The following is a 22,055-nucleotide window of genomic DNA, read 5'->3' on the forward strand; positions in this document are numbered from 1 at the left end:
CCGGGTTATAGTATGTTGAATGTTGGGCGGCGGGGAAAATATTTCGTAACATTTTTCTCAGCAACTACTTATCACAGCCTCTTGATATTTAGCATACAGCATTTACACGTGGTCCCATACTGTGGGATTTGATTTTAGGTCTGTCGCTCATCCACTTCCTGTTAATGGACTTGGTTTTCAACATTTATGGTCAATGGTAGAAAATGTTCGTAACAGTTTTCTCAGCAACTACTTATTACAGCCTCGTGAAGTTTGGCATACAGCATAAACTAGTGGTCCCATATAGTTGGATTTGATTTCAGGTCTGTCGCTCATCCATTTCCTGTTTACCGACTAAGTAAAAATTTTGACATTAATGGTAAATGAAAAGAAATTTTCGTAACAGTTTTCTCAGCAACTACTGATCACAGTCTCGGGATATTTAGCATACAGCATTAATTAGTGGTCCCGTATAGTGGGATTTGATTTAAGGTCTGTTGCAAATCCACTTCCTGTTTGCCAACATAGTAAAATTTTCAACATTAATGGTCAATGGTAAACATTTTTGTAACATCAGAGCCTCATGATATTTGGTATACAAATGCAACCCGGCCTTTTCTGTCTTTGGCCCATTTTTTGTATGATCTATGTAAAAACCACATAGCGTGCAACGATGACATTTATCAGTCGAAAATGTGGTTTGCTGATTGAATGTGAGCGACAGATAACTGTATAGATATCAGGTATTTTTCAGTCATAGGGGCGTCCGATGCCGACTGGTTAAGGCCGTTGATTTCAATCCACTTGCCTGTTACCACTGTAAGTTTGAATACTGCTGGATTCTTTGGATTCTTTCATGCGAGGAAGCCAGCTTACTAAACGTCTACTTAGGTTCCTTTTTGTGCCAGCCATTTTGCTCGGATGGGCACTAATGGGTTTCCTCAACAAATGAAGCTGGAAAGTCGCCATAAGACCTTTACTGTACTGGTGCAACACATAATATCTGTCACCAAATGGCAAATTTGACCCTATTTTTTATGTAAAAATACAAATACAAATGTATTTGTTTGTTTTTGGGTTTTACGTCACATCGACACAGTATAGGTCATTTCAAATGTAAATGATTATTTAAAAATGACAAAAAAATGTAAATGATAATATTATTATGTATGAATGTGCATATATAATTTATTATATTGTTTAATAATTAAAATACATTTTCTCAGATTTAATGTAATGATTTTAAGTTATAGTCATATTACTATTCATCTAAGAGAACAGAACATACTCTTTATTCTCTCAGGTACGTAAGTACAGTCTGAGAAAAAAAATGATTAAAGTTTGACAAAGTTGTATAAGTATTACATCAGGGGAGACCATAATAATATCCTAATCAAAGGTATATAAACCTTACTAAATGGCATTTATATACAAATGATTATTTAGATTGAGCCATTTGCGTTTTACAAAAAATTTAAAGTGCTACAATTTTTCTGGTGAGTTCATATTCATCAAACTTTTAAAACATCTCTGTATCAGTTAAATTATGTTTTTTGGTGCCTTAGTCATCTAGGTCACAAAGCGTGCACTTTCTGTCATTGAAAAATGTTCCGTCTCACCTGCCGGTTCCAACAGGAAATTATTATTAGCAGACCGAAATTTGAACAAATTTAATACGTCATTATACGGCAGTAGTTTAGTATATGATTCTAATTTTAATGTGGAATTAAATGAAATATAAATGTTGCCTTTATCAGAAAATTGCAAATTCCCGTATCATCGAGGTTTGTATTGATCTATTAGCGTCAGTTTTACTAGCGCACGCGTATTGTATTGTATATTGATATCATAACCATAGGTATGAACGGCAAGCTGAATCAAGAAGTCTTTAAAGTGAGGTCCATTTGAAATTTGCGGTTTGACGATTAAACATATATGTATATGGTTTAAACGAAAACTTGTTATGGTCACCAGATAGTAAGAAGGTCCAAAATCCTATCATCCTGCTTTAAACTCCAAATGAGATAGGATACCTTCCCCATTTACCGTGTACTATATAAAAAAGGTGTACCTCTACGGGCTTTTTTATAATTTGCGCAAACAAAAGTTATGAACTGATTCTATCATGTCTAAGTTTACGAAGCCAAACATTTCTGAGCCATATGATAGAAGCGGTAAAACAGAGTGGTCAAATAATTTTATATATTTCATTATAATCTATGGGAAAGTCAGCATTTCTAATTTTAGAGAAAAGTAAAAATATTGCCTTTATAATGATATGTATCAGAAAAATCAAGAATGTTATCACCAAGTTTGAATTCGTAGTTACAAACAGACCGACTATCAAACATAATAACTTTTGTTTGGTTCAATTTCACTGTAAGATTTCATTCTTTACAATATGAATTAAAAGCATTGAGGCATGTTTGGAAATCCGTCTGCTCATCTAAAAGGATAATTGTGTCATCAGCATACAGAAAGACTAAAAGGTTTAGCTAATCAGATTCATTTACATCGTCTTCAAGTTTTACGCCGGTGCCACCTGAAGCGTCAATATTGGTCTGTAAATCGTTAAGTTAAGGAGCGAACAACAGAGGCGACAGATTCTCACGTTGACTGACTCCGTTCATGCATGCGAAGAAAAGGGACAAATGACTATTACGGGAAACACAAGATTTTATATTAATATACATACATGTTTTTTGAATGACCTGTAAATCTTTTTCTTCTTATGTTTTAAGATGTTGATTATTAAAAGAACGGAAATATATGACCATCACAAAAAATACTTTTCAAAAACCAGCTTGATTGCATTAACAATTTTATAAGACGCTAAATATTTAGTTAATTGCAGTTTAGTATTGGGGTTAACGGTTTCCCAAGACAACTGAGTAAGGTGATGGGCCTCTAATAACATGTTCCTTTATTTTAATATCCGGAACGATGTTCCCATAGTCCCATAGTCATATTGAGGGAATATAACCTGTGTTTAAAACGCTGTTTAAAAGTTGTGTACATTGGCAAAAAATATCCTATATTTTTATTAAGTCACGGTAATAAGGCGTTTACCACAACTTTTCCGCACAACGTCAACCTATCTTACTTCTAACCGATACACCGTATTTTTCTGTCATACAAAATGGTTGTCAAGCCTGCATACGACAAGAAAACAGATGGTAATTTGCACAAAACAAAGTAAAATCATCGAATTTTCATTCCATCGAATGTGTCATTTAGTTTGTAACTTATTACTGTTTACTATATGCAAAACGCTTCACCAAATAACAGTTGATCACGAGATATAACGACTTTCTAGTCCGTCCGGTTCATTTCTGATTTAATCATATTTTATTGCTTGAAACATGTACATGTAACATAGAGATTACATTAATACAAAACAGAATACAATAAATACGAATAAGGAAACATGTATGTTAACAGTTTGAAGCAAATGGGTTGGGCCACAAGTTTTACCAACATTAATGAAGGCCCTTCCCAGGCAAGTTTAAATAACAAAATGTTCATTAATTAGAAAGATACAAAACTTGTTTACGTAATTAATGTGTTAGGCGAAGAAACAAGAAAATAAATGTTTTTTGCGCATCATCAGAGCAATATTTACAGTTTGCTTCTATATATATCTATATTGATTTAAAAGTATTTAGATGACAATATTATGAGAAAAAAAAACAACAACAAAAAAAAAATTGATATGAGGTTTAAATATCATGAAATAGAAAAAAAAAATACACATTCTAAAAACATCCAAACTTCTGTTCACCTTTCCTCTGAAGAAAAAAAAAAAAAAAAAAATACAGGTTTCGCCTCCATTTCCGTTACTGGACCAGCATTAAAAATAGAAACACGGAGTTATATTTAATTATCATTAAGATATATTAAGTTCTAAAACGATTCGTATTCTTTATATATTTTTGAACATGCCCAAAGATAATGTCATTATCGTCAGGCGACAAGTTATCAATTCCAAACAGCAGTTTCTTTACACTTAAAGGATGATATGGGCGGGTATTAATGAATAATTGATGGCGCTGTTGATGAAATAACGGACATTTGAAAAAATAGTGTTCTGCATCATCTATGGTATATCCACAGTCACATTTTTGATTATCACGTAAGTGGTTGTAAAATAAGTCGGAGTTTAGGTTACTACATTTATTACGTATTCTTGCATGATGGACCTGTGGAAATCTTTCACCAGAAATGAAGAATGGTGGAACTATTTGGGGTTTAAATTTTTCTTTTAGATTACGTTTAAAAGCTGATAATGAGTCTACAGTACGAGAATGAGTGTCCAAATTGTTCCAAAGTTTGATAGATGAAGGTATTGTAGATTTAGCATAGATTTCAAGCCGGCGTGCCATAGTAGCATAGTCAGAATTGTTTCTCAAATTGTATGTATTTGCTTCTAAAACGGTATTTGGAAAAAGTTCAGACAGATAACAGGGTAATTCTCCACGGCTATATTTATATACCAAAATTAATTTCTGCATGTTTCTTCTGTCTGATAATGAAACCCACCCTATTTCTTTTAGTAAACGTTCTATTGATACAGATCTTGTTAAGCCAGTTACAATTCGTGCAGCGTCATACTGAATTTTGTCTAAAAGATCTTTTTCATAAACTGTGCAGCTATCCCAAACAATCGATGCATATTCAATAATTGGTTTAAGATAAGATATATATATTTGATTCAAAGTTTTCCGTTTAAGCTTAAACTTTAACATACGCATAGATCCTAAAACTTTTGCGGCGGAAGATGCTATATTTGTAATAAGTTCATGTCATGAACCATCTTTGCTAAATGTAATACCCAAGTGTTTATGGTTGTCAACAAACGTTAAGCGTGTATTATCAAAGAAAAGTGTAGGTACGTTCACGTTTTGTCTATTAAGAGAGAGAGAAATAATACTTCTGTTTTAGTCGGATTAAATTTAACAAGCCATTGTTTTGCCCATTTTGATAATATATTTAGGTCGTCATTTAATGTTGATTCGATATGATTAATATTATTAGAACTAACTGATAATGAACTATCGTCGGCAAATAATCGTGTTACACTAGACAGAGAATCTGCAATGTAGTTCACGTAAATAAGAAAAAGTAGAGGTCCAAGTACTGAGCCCTGTGGCACGCCGGTATTAATAGTTCTTTCCTCAGAAAAAGTAGATCCAACGAATACTTTTTGTTTTCGACTTATTAAGTAACTAGACATCCATTTAAGAATATTGTCTGTAATTCCATATTGTTTTAATTTGAAAATCAAACCCTTATGCCATACACGATCAAAGGCTTTACTAATATCACAAAAAACGATGCAAGTCGATTTCTTGTCATCAAATGCTTTGCAAATTTGATTGTAAATGTCAATTAATTGATACACTGTAGAATGTCCAGGTAGGAAACCTGACTGATTTTTATAGATTAGATTATTTTCATGAAAGTAGTTATAGATATACTTAAACATAATTCGTTCCATAACTTTACCTATACAACTAATAAGTGAAACTGGTCGATAATTTGACGGCATTGAGCTATCACCCTTTTTAAATAAAGGCATAACATTTGCAGTTTTCCAGCTATCTGGGTACATATTAAGATTGACAGACATGTTGAATAATAGCTTTAGGGGTTCACAAATAGTAAAACGAGTCTCCTTTAACATACGATGGCTTATTTCATCAGGTCCACTTGCCTTATTAATAATAAGATTTGAAAGAACGTCAATAATATCTTGATTGGTAATGCTGAAACTATCGAGCTGTTTATATATTGTCTTATATATTAGCGGTGGTAAAATATTCCGGTTCATATGACGGATCGGAATACAATATAAATATTACATGTACATTATTGTCGTTGTAACACCACTTTAATAACTTGTTTTTGTATTTTTTAAATGACTTTTATGTTTACACAAGTGAACTGTTGGGCACCGTCCAACTTTGTCAATAATAAGATATGGGAACCGCACTATTCGTCCTTAAATCACCGCATTTCTTTCGTTGCATTTTTCTGTTGTAAGATCTTGATCAATTGATACCATTGTTCTTATATAACTGGTTTGATTTTGACATAAATTCGACCTTCAAAAAATCTTTCATATACTAACAAATTATTTATAGCAAGTGAACAGTTTTCCATAAAATAAAACATGTTTGTAAGTAGATCTTTAATTCTACTAATAAAGTATGCAGCAAAAGAAAACCATGTAAGTAATTATCAGTTTAACGGAGTTGTAGTAATTCAGTGTTGTGCGGTGCTTCACTATTCGTTTCATACATTTCCAACAATTTACAAAAGACACATACCCTTTTGTGTGGAATTTTTGCTTAACCATTATATGCTAGTATATACGGACTCGTTAGGTCATAGAAAAAACACATCACCGTTATAGCACATGTTTTTGTGACAAATGCGCGTCATGTTGAGGTCGACACGGCCTTTTGTAAGCACTTTTTCTTATAAATATGTGATGTTTTGCGAAATGTGTTGTGTTACATTAATGATTCCTTGTTTCAAAAGGCGATGGAAAAATCTAAGATTGGAATAATTTTGCAGCAGTCTAGCAGTTAGATATTTTATAATCTTTTACCTGCAATTTGATAAGTCCGCCAATATTATTTTGTCCAGAAAGATACGGCGTCTTGGTCATAAGTATGATATTTTGATGTTACACGGAATAGTTGTGGTAAACGCCCTATCACCATGCCGGATTTCCACTCTTAAAGCCAGGGCGTATCAATTCGAAGGATTTCAGTGTGGTGTAATCTCCAAAGAATGTGTTGTCTATATAATTAAGTGTATACGAGTGGTTATTCCCCATAATTTTAATTACATCAACATAATTACTAAGACAATTTAAAGGCCGGTTTGTGAGACAAGATTCGATTTCGCTATGCGTACTATCTACTTCCATCTTGGTGTGACCTTTTTTTTAGCGGTTTTGGGTTAATTCTATGTTATATTTAGCAGAAAGTCTGAGTAATACATTTGCCAATGTTTGATTACAATTCCAATAGCCACATCCGCCACTGAAATTATGATTTCTTTTACTCTTTTTGTTATAAGTTCGTTTTCAAAATGGTCACAAATAAACGAAGTCATTGAGTTAGTTGTCAAACCTCCTTCCCCTACCTAACATCCTTTTTAATAAACTGCACTGTCTTCAATTCAGGGATTCAATAAAACAGACTGCACATCAATTGTATTAAACCTCACACTGTCAGAAGATCTTCTTTTCTTGTTTTCTTTACACGATCGTGCATCTTATTTGCGCTTTTGTGAAAATTATAATCTTCAATACTTTTATTCCCATGGGAGTACGAGACACAGACACATTGGTCTTTCTTCAGCCGAAATATGGAAAAATCATTTCTTTGTAGAACCACCCTTGAAACGAATTTTTAACATTTCTCATAGCAATAGGCTAGATAAACACGATACACGTCCATTAATAAGGTGGAAACTGGCCCAAGATAGTGTTTATTACTTGTAGGTTAGTGTAATTTATCATGCAACTGCTATGGTAACTGCCCGATAACACTTGCCTGATAATTATTTTTGATATCACGTCAGTAGCCTGATATCAAAAATTAGCCCCGCCCATTTTAACGGACTTTTTTCAATTGCTTATATTCGAGCATTTTCATCAGCATGTGAATTCTACAATGTAATCTCATACCCTTACAAGTCTTCAATCAATATACGAAATTTATTTATTTATTTATTATTTCGATTTCAATTACGAATAAATTAGATAGCGAATAGTTTTAGCACCAACTAAATGAAGTGACGTCATAAGTTATATTGCAAATGACATCATCGATGTTCACGTCATACTATACATGTAATCATAACAAACAGGCTGACGATTTTCTTTGATAACTTGTTAATGTTTACTTTATTTCGCCGGATTATTATTTGATAAGTGAACAAATTGTTTCGTTTAAAAAATAAGACGCATGGTTGTGTAGCTTGTGTTTGATTGCCGATTTGACTTTTCTTTGATTGAAATTATCGTGAACATTTGAATTTGACAATTCAAGACAAAAATTGCAGTAAAGTTTAGTTTATGTGATTCTAAGCGGATTTTTGGATCGATGTTTAAATTAAAGGTAAGAATGTTATCGTATTAGGCCTACATTCTGTTGTTTCTTTTATCCGAGTCGAAAGAAAAAATGGCCGCCAATTACAAATTCTAAGTGTCAGGGGCGGAGGAATTTGTTTTCAAGAATTATTTCTTTGAACAAAAATTCCCCTTTTTAACGAAATTCGCTATTTAAAAGTAGATTATTTTGTTATTTTGACAGTTATTATGTGTTACATGATAAATAGAAAAACATGCTACTGTCTTTTGATATCAATTTTATCAGGCTCGGCTGATATGGGCAGAAAGGGCTCGGCAAGCCTCGCCCTTTCTAGCCCATATCAGCCTCGCCTGATAAAATTGATATCAAAAGACAGTAGCATGTTATTCTCTATGCAACAGCATATTTGGCAACATATTCAACCATTAGCCAGTCTTACTCCACTTATCGCTTACAACTGTAAATCTTGGTTTAGGACTCATTTTAATTTCAGATTTAGGCAATCCATTTGAATCATTTTTGTTTTTCTATCCTATCATTCACAATGTGTTTACTCAGCCCCACTGTTGATCAAAAGAGTTTCTTACATACACGAAGCTTTCTTTTGACTACTCTGATACTACCGTATAAGTACTTATTTCTGCGGTCTTAAAAGTCTGCGATTGTCGTTAAAATTGGGGGTCTTAAATTTCTGCGTTTCTTATTTCTGCGGTACCATCATTCTCCCATTCAAGTGTTTTATTTCTGCGTTCAAATCATGATATTTGTACACAATTAACCAATAAAAATAAACAGCATTTCAAGATTTGTTGATGTGTCATTACTTCCAGTAAAATGCAGACGACTGATAATCTGTTTCGTTGTAATCATCATGTATCGGTATATATACACTATATACCGGTATTACGTAAATATTAAGAAAAAAGAACAACAAAATACAATGACAACAAATTTTATACTGTATGTGTATAAATTTGAAGCATTCATGTATTTTACTATCATATAGGTTCATTATAGTCCTTATTTTCATTATATATATATATATTCATTATATTCCTCTCACAACAAATAAAGTATGCATGTTTATACATTGAAAAGAATCTATGGAAAAACTTGCAAATGTTCGTGTCTTTCAACATGAATACCTGCACTTATAGCTTGGTAAACAACGTGAGTGATGATTATTTGCGGCGGAAGAAATTCGCCTGTAAGAAAAAAAATCAACACAATTTGAATAAAAGAATTTCGATCATTTCGCTTAAGTGGACAATTCGCACATAACATAGTTGTACATAAAAGCGTGTTTATTGCAGGTTTTAATGATAATATCAAACAATGGTCATTTTATCACGTTTTTGATAACAGTGTTGTTAAATGAACAGATAGTATCATCATCCAATACCATGATTTCATTATATTGTAAATTGTTTAATGTTATTTTTGACACTGGGTTAATTCCAGAATCATAGACTATTGGTGTAATAAAACCAATTTATAAAAATAAAGGTAATCCTTCTCTACCTGAAAATTACAGGCCTATTTCACTTTTGAGCTGTTTTGGCAAACTTTTTACATGCATTTTGAATAACAGATTAAATATATATGCTGAAAAGGCAAAACTTATAAAAACATCTCAGGCAGGTTTCAGAAAATCTTACTCAACTAGTGATAACTTATTTATACTCAAAAGCCTAATAGATATAGTGCAGTGTAATAGTAAGAAACTTTATTGCTGTTTTATAGATTTTATAGATTTTAAACAAGCGTTTGACTCTGTTTGGAGAAACGGTCTATGGTATAAATTACGAAAAGAAAAAATCAATGGAAAATGTTTTAGTGTTATCTATAACTTGTATAGTAATATTAAGTCAAAAGTAGTAACAAGTGAAGGTTCTACTAACTTTTTTGATTGTAATGTTGGTGTTAGACAGGGCGAAAATTTGTCCCCGTTTTTATTTAGTATATTTTTTAATGACTTGGAAGATTATTTATGTGATAAAAATGTAAATGGATTTTGTAGAAATTGGAATGTGGAAAATTTGCAAATGTACTCGAAAATATTTGTTCCTTTGTATGCAGATGATACTGTAATTTTTGCAAAATCTGAAAAAGATTTACAAAATGCATTTAATACTATCATATTGTGATCAATGAAAATTGAAAATAAATGTTGATAAAACAAAAGTACTTATATTTAGTAAAGGTAACCTAAGACGAGACTTGAAACTTGATATTGGCAAAAACCAAGTAGAAATTATTAAAGAATACCTTGGCATTTATTTGACTAAAAGTGGGTCGTTTATTTCAACGAAGAAATACATAGCAGGCCAAGGAAATATAGCATTGTTTTCACTTTTGAAAAAAATTAAACATTTAAATTTACCATACGAATTACAGATTGATCTTTTTGATAAACTGGTAAAGTCAGTTTTACTTTATGGATGTGAAATCTGGGGGTTTGGAAATGTTGATATTATTGAAAAAGTTCAATTTAATTTTTTTCAAATATATTTTTAAACTTAAGAAATCAACACCTTCATATATGATATATGGTGAACATGGTAGTTTTCCAGTTTGTATTGAAATATACCAAAGTGTTATATTATTTTGTACAAAACTTATAAATTGTTCGAGAAAAAATACTAACAAACCATCTGGCAAACTTTACAGTATGTTATATGACATGAATACATTAAACAATGTTAAGTCACAACGGATCGAAAATGTTAGAAATTTGTTTTGTTTGTCAGGTTTTTCTGGAGTATGGTACTGTCAGAGTTTTTTAAATGAGAAATGGCTGATTGGGTCAATTTGCCGAAAGTTAAAAGATAATTTTATACAGAAATGGCGCTCTGATATACAATTAACATCAAACACGAATATTTACAAAGGTATTAAAACTGAGTTTGGTAGAAGTGCTTATATTAAGATTTTGTCATCTAGACGAAGCTTATCAATTATGCGGTTTTTACTAGAAATCATAGGCTACCTGTGGAAACAGGAAGATGGCAGAGTATACCTTCTTCTGAAAGAAAATGTTCCTTTTGTAATGATGATGTAGGTGACGAATTTCATTATTTGTTCATATGTCAAAAGTTTTTTGAGGAAAGAAAAAAGTATTTAAAACGGTATTTTTATGTTAATCCCAATTTTTTCAAATTAGAAGAATTGTTTAGTAGTGAAAATAAAAGTTTACTGAATAAACTTAGTATTTTTATCGAAATTATATCTAAAAATTTGTAACACTGATATGCCTGGATTGCTTGTTTACTTGAAACATATATTTATTTGCTATATGTATGTTTATTTGTAATGTTACATGTATGATTTGGATATGTTTGTCATTCTCTATTTACATAGCACTTGTTAATATGTCGCCATTATTCACTGTAATTATTATAAAACGATGCTTATGTTGTTTACTTGATGTAAACCTAAGATGGAAATAAAAAAAGTTTGAAAGTTTGAAAATATATTTTAAACTGAAAAACAGCGGTATTAACAACGATATACTGGCATGCGAGCAGTTCCCGTACAAAAATCGTAGTTACTTAAACATTATTTTTTATTACGCTCACTCACCAAAATTTGAACGTTACACATCAATATTCGGCTCGTCACACAAATCATGGAAATTCCATCATGTTCTAAACATAGAATAACCCTTAGTTATGAGGCCTCATATGGGGTACCGAAATTATCCATTATTTTGTATGAAGAGAAGTAGTTCCCGTACATAAAATTTAACCCATTATAATTATACAATTTTATTATATCGGACCTATTTTTCATTTATAATTGTTGAACAGACCATTTTCTAAGAGATAAATAGATGTAATTCCGGAAATAGAAAGTAGACTAAACGCGTGTATCTATTACCCGGTACCGTTACCCCCAACATATTCACATGCGATGGCATGCTTGTATGCATGATATTTTACGCATCAAAGCCATAAAATTATTTTATATAGTAATATTGGTCAAAATTCTGATAATTAAACAAGTTTTCATCACATTGCCTTCTTATCTGTAAACAGGTGGTATAAGTGGAAAACCCTTTAACATGCCTCACGTGTAAGTATGTTTGCGCATGCGCGCAAGAACGGAATCCCCCGGATAAAACAAGGTCACGTTTTGACAACGCACATGTGTAAGTGATTTAAAATGAGACTTTTTATACGTACTGCCGAACTGACATTTAGATTTTGTCTCGTTTATGTATCTGCTTGATTTGAAATGAATTTTTGAAGAATGCATGTAAAAATCAAGCGTTTAAATGAAAAATACGGGTACTGCTTCTGTACGGGAACTGCTCGCATGCCAGTACACTGCACATGAACACATTTTTTTCTAAAACAATTTAAATATTTATTTGCAATGATAAAAAATATATGTTTTATCAAGCATTTAATTATATAAAATGTTCGGCAGAGAAAATTTAGATTTACCTTGCAGTGTACCAGCAAATACGGTAGTAAATTGTCGTTTTACTCTAAAGCCTGAGATTTCGACTCGTTTAGCACCTTCAACCTCCATATACTTTAGTCATTTTATTATATCAAATAATTCAAGCTTAGAGTGAGCGAAAATCATACCAACATGATATTTATTTTAACAAAAAATAACAAGAAAATTAACCATCTTTTTATAATCTTTTATTCATGACAGAAAGACAAATCTACTTATACCATTAAAAGCCGGTATATTGTTATGTATATTTTCTTCTACTGGTGTAATGATATATCCACTTGTACAAGCAATACTACCTTTTCTCCACTTGTATCGCTAATGCTGTAATTATTATTTTCGTCATATGTGCTCCTTTTACATTTCTGTACACGTTTTTGTACTGAGACTTCAGAATGACTTACCAAACTAGCAAGCAAATGATTTTTCTCACGTCTCTTTCCTTACTTCATCACTAACGTAAAAACATTCTCGAGCACTTTTACACCTCGATTTACCAGTGCGTTATCCTTGAAATCTTGCATTCCTATCCACAGAGTAAGGCTTCTTTTTGCTACCATCAACAGCCCTTTGTATGCTTCACCTTGCATTTCTAGTTTTTGTTTTTTGTTCCACATATCAGCATTAGATATCCTTTTTGCCATTGAATGCTTCTTTTTTATTCGATTGTTTTTTCTGCCCAGTTGACTATTTCTTCTTGATGTCATTATCCGAATTATGTTCATCGGGTTGCTCTTGACTTATAATAAGAATAGCCAATGACATTTCTCTGTTAGACAGTAAAATCCGTACTTTGTATGAAAGTTACTGAAAATGGTTCAATGTGTATGTCTTGACTATGGTACACATTTAGTTTGGAATAAAACCATTTATAACGGAAAAGAGTGTTTAAGAGATAAGCTGCTGTTGTTGCCAAAACAATTATATGATTCTATGCATCCATGCTTTGATTATGTCTTAAAATATTAAACTATGGATGGCGAAAAGTAATTGGAAAGTGCGTGAATTAACGTGAAAAGATAGAGTTTTGTCAGTAAAATATATATTGTACATGTACATGTATATTACTTTTAAATTTACATTGAATTTACATTGAATATTTTACCGGTTAATGAAAAATAATGTGTCAAAAATGCAGATTTAGGAAAGATGTCTGAATTTTAAACTCATAATTAGAAGTAGTGCTAACCATCTTAACTGAATGTTGGCATAACATTTTGGTTCAAGTTTTATTTTCAACTTTTGTGCAACATTATAACTTACCAATCACAAGACAAAAATATCTTGGTACCTTCACACATTGAATGTTCAATGTGCTTCATCAGTTTTTAAAACAACTGAAGGTATTCTCTTGAAATTTTCATATTCATATTTTTGTAATAAAATAAATAATATCATCGCCATTTAACGTTAATTGTCGAACTGCTCAAGACTTCTTGTATTTAGTAAGGAATTGGGCTAAAATGTGGCTACCTGTGGGGAAAACAGATTTTAATATTAAAGTGAATGTTAAGGATTTTTCATTTAAACTTGCTTTTAAGCATAAACTAAAAAGAAATTTTGTTTGTATGTTGTGTAAGATGTAATTTTATTTCATATTCGCTGGCCTTGATCCATTAATGACTCCACAATTTTTCATATGGTCTGCAGCAGTACTTGGAAGCAGGAAATAAAATATGATAAACAAGATCAACAAGGAAATGCGGCGTTCAATGAACGCAAAACAGGTTGTTTTGAAGGGGATTCTGGCATTCCTCTTCGTCCTTACCGGGTGACTTCAATAGTATTGACAACATTTATAACTGATAAAGTCATTCACCTGTCTTTTTTGCTCTGCGTGAGTGGATGATTCCTAAGTGATTAGTACAGACTAAATCAAATGGTTCACAAATCTTGCAAAATTACATGTAAAAACTCTCATTGTTGTGTCATTACTTACTGACATTAAAAAAATAATATTAAAACACATTAATCTTCAATGCATTTCCCCCCAAATATTTATAGTATTAAAAAAACCAAGAAAGAATTAATGTCATTATAAACCAGTGAAAACATCAAATGAACTCTATTTTTTCGATTTAATACCAATCCTGGATCAAGTTAGGTGGAACGATAAGACAAACCTCAATTGGACAAGGATTGTAGTAGAGAGGGCATTTTGAATGATTTAGGTATTTCACTTGCTTATATTTGCAAATATGTTACACAATTTTATAGTTGACACAATCATGTTAAATATCTGGAAGAACCAGTTAAACATACTTGCTATAGACCTTTGTTATTGATAAACCATAGTGTATAGATAAAACTTCCATAATGCATGGCAGTAAAGTTTCTTTCCATTAGATTATAATGATTTTATGTAATCCATTTACAAGATTTCGGTAATTTTATAAAGTGATTCATTAATTAATGAATAAAGTTCATTTTAAAAGAAAAAAATTGTAAAACAGAAAAATATATTTGCAAATATCATCTTCTATATATATATTAAATATGTTTTTAGATCGTTCCTTATATATCAAGCTACTTAAAAACGACGACAAAGTTTCAAGTGAATACCTTTGAAAGTTACTGAGAAAATGAAACTTTACAAAAAGGTTAGTGATATAGAAACCGAGTTCCATTTCGTTCTAAAGTGTCCAATTTAGAGAGAAATATAGAAATATATATTCCAAGAAAATGTTTTTTTAACATTTTAATAATTTTACATAATTATTATATATTGAATAATTAAGTAATGTACATTTGGAACGCATTCAAAGTTAAAAGGGGTATGATTTTTAAAATGGCATATTTTCATGACATTTAACATGTTTAATAAGTTTAAACATCTCAAAAAGTATTTGAGGTATCAACTTGAACCTTTATAGGTGGATAGATCATATTGAGGAGGAATGCAGTGCACAAGAATGAAAACTCTGCCCTGCATATTTTTTCAGTTATTGCCCTTTGTTATTTTTCAAACTTAATTTTTCACCTTAATGGAGCATAACTTAAAAAGTCTTTGAGATGTCAACATGAAACTTCATAGATGGATAGATCTTATTGAGGATGAATGCTGTTTATAAGAATGATAACTCTACCATTTATAATCTTTAAGTTATTGTCCTTTTATATATTGCATACCTTTTGTCTGGAGCTTATCTCAAAAAGTATTATAGGTATCAACTTGTAACTTCATAGGTGGATAGATCTCATTGAGGAGGAGTGCAGCACACAAGAATGATAACGCTACTATGCATAATTTGTCAGTAATTACCCTTTGTTATTTTTGATTCTTATTTTTTATGCTTACTTTTTGTCTAGACAGTAACTTATTAAGTATTTACTATATTAAGTATTCACTTGAAACTTAAAATATAACTTAGTCTCTGTCCGCCCGTCTTTCCATCAATCCGTCCGTCCTTCTGTCCCAAATTTTTGCCCGGAGCATATCTCAAAAAGTATTTAAGGTATCAACATGAAACATCATAGGTGGATAGGTCATATTGAGGAGGAGTGAAGTACACAAGAACGATAACTTTACCCTGTGTAATTTGCAATAATTGCCCTTTGTTGTTTTTCAAACTTAATTTTTGTCCCGAGCATAACTCAAAAGCCTTTGAGATATCAACATGAAACTTCATAGGTGGATATATCTCACTCAGGAAGTGTGCAGTACACAAGAGTAATAACTCTATCCTTCATAATTTTTGAGTTATTGCCGTTTGTTTTTTTCATACTTTTTGTCCGGAGCTTATCTCAAAAAGTATTAGAGGTATCAACTTGAAACTTCTTAGGTGGATAGATCTCATTGAGGAGGAGTGCAAGCACACAAGAATGATAACCTACCCTGCATTATTTTTCAGTTATTGCCCTTTGTTTATTTCAGCCATCAGTATTCACATAGGTCAGTTTTCATTACCAAAAGACCTCTTAAAATTGAATTATTCTGCTCTACTACATATACATTCTTCCAATGAGCAAACACATTCGGTGGGGGATGGCCAAGATGGCTCTTGTTTCACCATGATTACGGAACGAGTTGTAGCTACACACAGAAAGACCGACAACCTCATGTCACAATACGTTCTGAAGGTCTTTGGACCTTTAAAAAGCATTCGAATATATAAACAAGTTCAAGTCAATGAGGCATTGAAAACTACAGCAACATATAAACGGCTAAAAATAAACAAGATAAACAGAAATCATATCTTCCCGTAACGTAATTGTGTCAATGAAAATATATTTCTTCATAATTTAAACTACCACTTGAATGATATCATGCACATGAATGTTATTTTTATTAAACGTTTGTTTCCTTTGGTAACCTTTTTTCCAGAGAATTTCCATCATGGACTTTTTTATTCGGCTTAAAGTACACATGATCTATCAACTTGTAGGCTGTCATCTTGAATCATGGTAAAGTTGTTTTAAAATTTTCAGTCATTTGCTTCTCTGTCAGCCGATTATCTATCACTCAAAGAAGATAAGGTTCCACAACCGAAGGATCGCCTCTTCAACTTGCACCCATGCTCCTCGCCAATGATTGTAACGAGTTTGCTCAAATTATTAAAGTTTTCTTAATGTCGAAAAATTTCAAATGATTGACCAGTCCGCCTTGCTACCTCTTGTTTTCTTAGTTTTGTTAATAATATTCGATTAAGATCTGGGTTGTATTTATACCTCGCCATCTCATGGGAAACATGTGTAAGGTACTTCCATTAAAAACTTCATTGAACTTCTTATTTAAAAATTCGATGAGGTAGGATCCGTTATTCGAGATCTGAAATGCAAATTTTCCTTTAAAAAAAGGAAAAAAGTAAAACAAATAAAATGTAAAGAAATTATAACAATGAACAATAACTCATTGTTATACAAAAAATTATAATTTTGTGTTAAAACATAAGAATAATAACTTAGCATAAATAGCATTGATATTTTTATATATAACACAATCAATTTTTGGGCAAATAAATAAAGCTGCTGAATTACTTTCATTTTAACATAAAAAATCATAAATTTACAGCAAATCAGTCAAAGCTTGAAACGTCATGACAGTCAAATGAAATCCACGAAATCTGCGTTATAAACGTGCGTTCTTATCAATCTTTTATCAGAATGAACATTACAAAACAAAGACCGAGAATGTAATAATGACACTATGTCGCCTACAAGAACAAGAAAAGGAAAAAGAACTATGGTTAACAATTCAACGAATTATTTGAAAAAAAATTCGAAAGAATGATTACTATGTTAACATTTCAAAATCGACCAAATAACTCTTATAAATCGGAATAAATATTAGAGTCAGTGTACCCGGTGTCGTACACTTTTTTTAGGAAAAATAAGAAAATTATCTTATAGTTAAAAATTCTTCTTATAATTGATATTATTTTGAAAATTACATCCTTTGCCCATAAAAACTGATGACCAATACGTTTCTATCTTAAGTAGGTCATACTTCTAGGCGCACTTGATTTTAAGCAACAGGAATGGGCCAAATATAATAAATAGTGGACTCGGTTCCGCACACAAGGCCATTTTTATACTGAAAGGTTATTTTACATCTTAAACATGTTTTATAAATTATTTAATATCTCTAAGTCCAGATAAGGTATATTTTTTTTGAAATTTTCAGGACTTCAAATAAATTTAATGCACATTCTTACTACAGTATACAAACATTTATTTCCAAGAAGAGTAGCACACAGGAAACATGTAACAGCAATGGAAACATACTTTTTTACAACATGTAGGTAGCAAGCAGAAACAAAAAAAATATAATTGAAAGTTTTTTCATCTATTAAGTTATGATTTGTTCGATTAAGAGTTATGTTTTATTTTAAACAAAAGAATCAAGGTGAAATGACTTGACGTTTGGTAGTTTGGAGGAGTTAATTCATGTGCATATTTCATAACTAACAGCAAATTTGCCATAACAAAAACATATGTTTCTTTTTATTATAATCTTAACATTAAAATAGAAATTAGCATGGTTTAATTGCTGAATAAGATGTTTTTATGTGTGACCTACACATCCACGTACATTATTTACATGTTCGTCTGCACTCTCCAGGGAGAGGGGGGGGGGGGGGGCAAGATCCCATATTATGTCAGATCCTGTTGAAAACATGCCAGTTCAGTGAAACACAAATGAAAACTGAATAAATTCATTTGAATTTTCAAGAAAAAATGAAAAATGGGAAAGTGTGCGGGACAGGGTCCTGTGCGGAACCGGGTACACTGACTCTAATGTTTAGATTACCTCACTCATTGCTTAAGGATAAGTTTAGAAGAGATCTGTGTAGAAGAACGAGCTTCAGCTACAATTCTTCTTAACAGTTTTACTATTTTATAAGTGACTTAGAATATACTCGAAAATATAAATATTTTTTAGCTTTTGAATTTATTTTTCATTATTTTGTACACTTTTGATAATTTTTTGATAAACTATAACGAACGTAGGTACGCAAATTAAAAAATAAAACACAAAGAGAAAAATGACGTCAGATTTTCTATGTAACGGTCAATATTTACATTTGAATTTTTACGTTACGTTATGTGACTTTCATCATCATGTGGCGTCTGTGAAGGCAATGATTACAATTCTGCCAAAGGAGGTTATCACTGTGAGGAGTCTATCGAACCTGTTCTAAACTTGTTTAGATCTCTCATGTTCAGATTTTTTGTCCCTTAAATGACATGGACGTCAACGCCTGGATCGTATGTGTGAGCACTACTTATCTCATGCCTTCAGAATGGAGTTAAAATAAACAACATCTTTATAAGCAAAAAGGTGACAAAATATTATCTTCGTCTAGACAGCGATTAAATTATGAGTTGTGTACCAGAATACATTCAGACTCTTGTTAAAATTGATTACAATGTATCTTACAAGTTTAAGTCTTTACTTATGTGACGCTTAAAATTTGGAAATTTGAAAATAAAATATGATACGACGCAGTTGTATTTTCATTGCAGGCTGCATATTGGTTATACTATTTAAATTATTTGCTAGGTATGCTAATAACGTCCAACAACATTTCTTGTTTACAACTTAAGTCAAAAGCAGAGGTCACTCATTGGTTCCATAAAAATGGAAATGTAAATTACAATACAATTCTATTAAGGCTGCATTTTTCGGTCGCATTTTAGTACCTATCATAAGCAAATTCCGAAAAGCTGTATCAAATGCAATATACATTGAAACACGTGATCGCACACCCATATGACAACGTGTTCCAGTGTTGCCTTAGCATGATACTAAAATTGTTCCCGTGAGTTCGAAATGGGAGTGATTACTATTTGTGATGCAAAATTCAATATTCCAGTGTAACCTCTCCTGGACCCTGTATTAATCAGGAATGACCTTTTTTTTAAAAAAAAAGAGAAAGAATTACAAATTTTGAAAAGGTCTCTTGCTATCGGAAGAGAGCTATGCGCAAATTGCATGCCTACCTTTGTTACTTGTAATTAGCAATAACTTCCGTCAATTCCGTTATTACTTATGTCTTTTACGTGCCGATTTTATTGTATTCATTTTCTTAATAATCGGCGAGAACAGATGAGCTTTAATATTTGAAACTGAAAATTATGTTTTAAAAATTATATTATAAATGGTTAAGCTACAATATATTTTTGCAAGTAGGTTAAGCGTTCCGTTTAGTCATTTAATGTTCAGCGCTGCGGAACTTTACCGCTGAATTTGTCGTATTGCCTTTAGTTATCGCCGATGAGGAAAGGTCTACGGAATGTATTTTCTATATTTGCACTTAAGTATCATTCTTCTCCAGTAAAAAACTTTTAAATTTTCAAAATCGAGTTACATATGATACAACTACAAATTATTTTGTAAAGAAGGTTTCCGTTTTGCAAAGGTATCTTACGCTGTGCACCGATAAATTTGATACAGATATAGGCAGACATGATCTATCAACAGTATTGAAGAAGTTTTCACAATATTGAACAGAAAAAAAGGTCAGATTATCGCATCGAATTTTCAACAGACTAGAGACATGACATCTCAACATACCTTCATACTAAAGTGTGATTTTTATTTGATAATGAATTGCCTGAGAACTTAAACAAAAGTTTTCAGAAAATGACTTCAAAGAGGATTACCCCCTGTTTACATTGAACATTTCTCTGCTAGTCATACCGAAATAAGATTTTTTTTTAAATGCGTTTATTTAAGGTCGCCGCCGGAAAGCCCATATGGGCGACCGTACACTCAAGTCGGGCCATCCTAGAGCGTCCCGCCGAGATTTTTTCGTCGATTTTTTTCCAGCTTTTATTGGTGGAGGAAGACCCCAGGTGCCCCTCTGGACATTATTTCAGGCACGAGCAGGCACCTGGGTAGAACCACCGACCTTCCGTAAGCCAGCTGGATGGCTTCCTCACATGAAAGATTTCGACCAGAGTGAGGATCGAACCTACAGTGGTGAGGGACCAGTGATCTCAAGTCAGCGACCTTAACCACTCTGCCACGGAGGCCCCGAAATAAGAAATTTAAATGTTATTCTCTTTATAGACCCTTTCATTTAAGCGATAACAGTCAGGGAAGAGTTACTTCCCTTACCGGATGTGACGTAAATGGGGGATAAAACTATGCAGGCTGCATAGAATGTTAGCTTAGGTAGCACACCACAGTAATGTAAGCCACAGCTTCGAATGGCCAGGGAGGATTTCTTGGATATAGTGAATATTCTGGATTTAAATGACTCGTTGTCTTTAAAATGCATTTTCAGCATAAAATTTGTTTTTGTGACATCTAATATGATCACTGGCAAATTCGAAAACATGGCCAGAAATCACATGCTGTTGATTATGAATGTCAAGGCCGCCATTTTTTGTAAACATTGCTTTTATACAGCATGCACGGTAAAAAGAAGTCATTTTACAGGGGGGTACAAACTTTTAGCAGTAGCAAAAAATCTACAAGGTTAAGGACTAGTTTCTTTGTGATATTTTGCATGTATAGGGAGTTGCTAAAGCAGAGACGGTGTTCCTTTAGCCTGTATATTTGCAGATATTTTTTGCCAGAGGGTCGAAATGTGTTGTTTTGGGTCTCGGGCCACTGTAGATTTTGGGCTTCAACGGAATGAATTGCAAATTTTTTGACTGCCTGCCTATTGCAGATGGGATTATTTCTTTGTAGATTTGCAATCTTATATCATATATGTTCTCAACAAAATGTGTTTTCTTTTTCCAGGTTGTGTAGTTTGGTATCAGAATTATTAGACGTATTGCTTGTAGGACATTGACGGCAGGAACTTGAAATTAACTGTGGAGTGCTACCTTATTGAAAAGTTAAATGCGTTAATACTGATCGTTCAATTATGATTTTAACATGTAAAAATTTACGCATGCATACATAAATTCAATAGCAAGACAATAAAAAAAATTCGAAAACAAAGATTTAGATTATTAATTCTCGCTACGGAGTGAAACAGTGAAATTTCAAAGTAAAATATTTATTAGATCTAGATTTTATCTAATGCCAGGAATAAAAAGCTA

The 22,055-nt window shown here is 32.1% G+C and overlaps 1 long non-coding RNA gene across 1 annotated transcript; it reads left to right on the forward strand.

Moving 5' to 3' along the window:
* The first annotated feature begins 21,166 nt into the window (after positions 1 to 21,166).
* LOC132716528 (uncharacterized) lies at positions 21,167 to 21,848 on the forward strand. Its single transcript, XR_009623818.1, has 2 exons — positions 21,167 to 21,419; positions 21,751 to 21,848. It is a non-coding gene; the product is annotated as an uncharacterized LOC132716528 (long non-coding RNA).
* Positions 21,849 to 22,055: the final 207 nt, after the last annotated feature.

The sequence above is a fragment of the Ruditapes philippinarum genome, unplaced genomic scaffold (genome assembly GCF_026571515.1).
Source record: "Ruditapes philippinarum isolate M1 unplaced genomic scaffold, ASM2657151v2 ctg2889_1_1_1_1, whole genome shotgun sequence".
NCBI classification, from domain to species: Eukaryota; Metazoa; Mollusca; class Bivalvia; order Venerida; family Veneridae; genus Ruditapes; species Ruditapes philippinarum.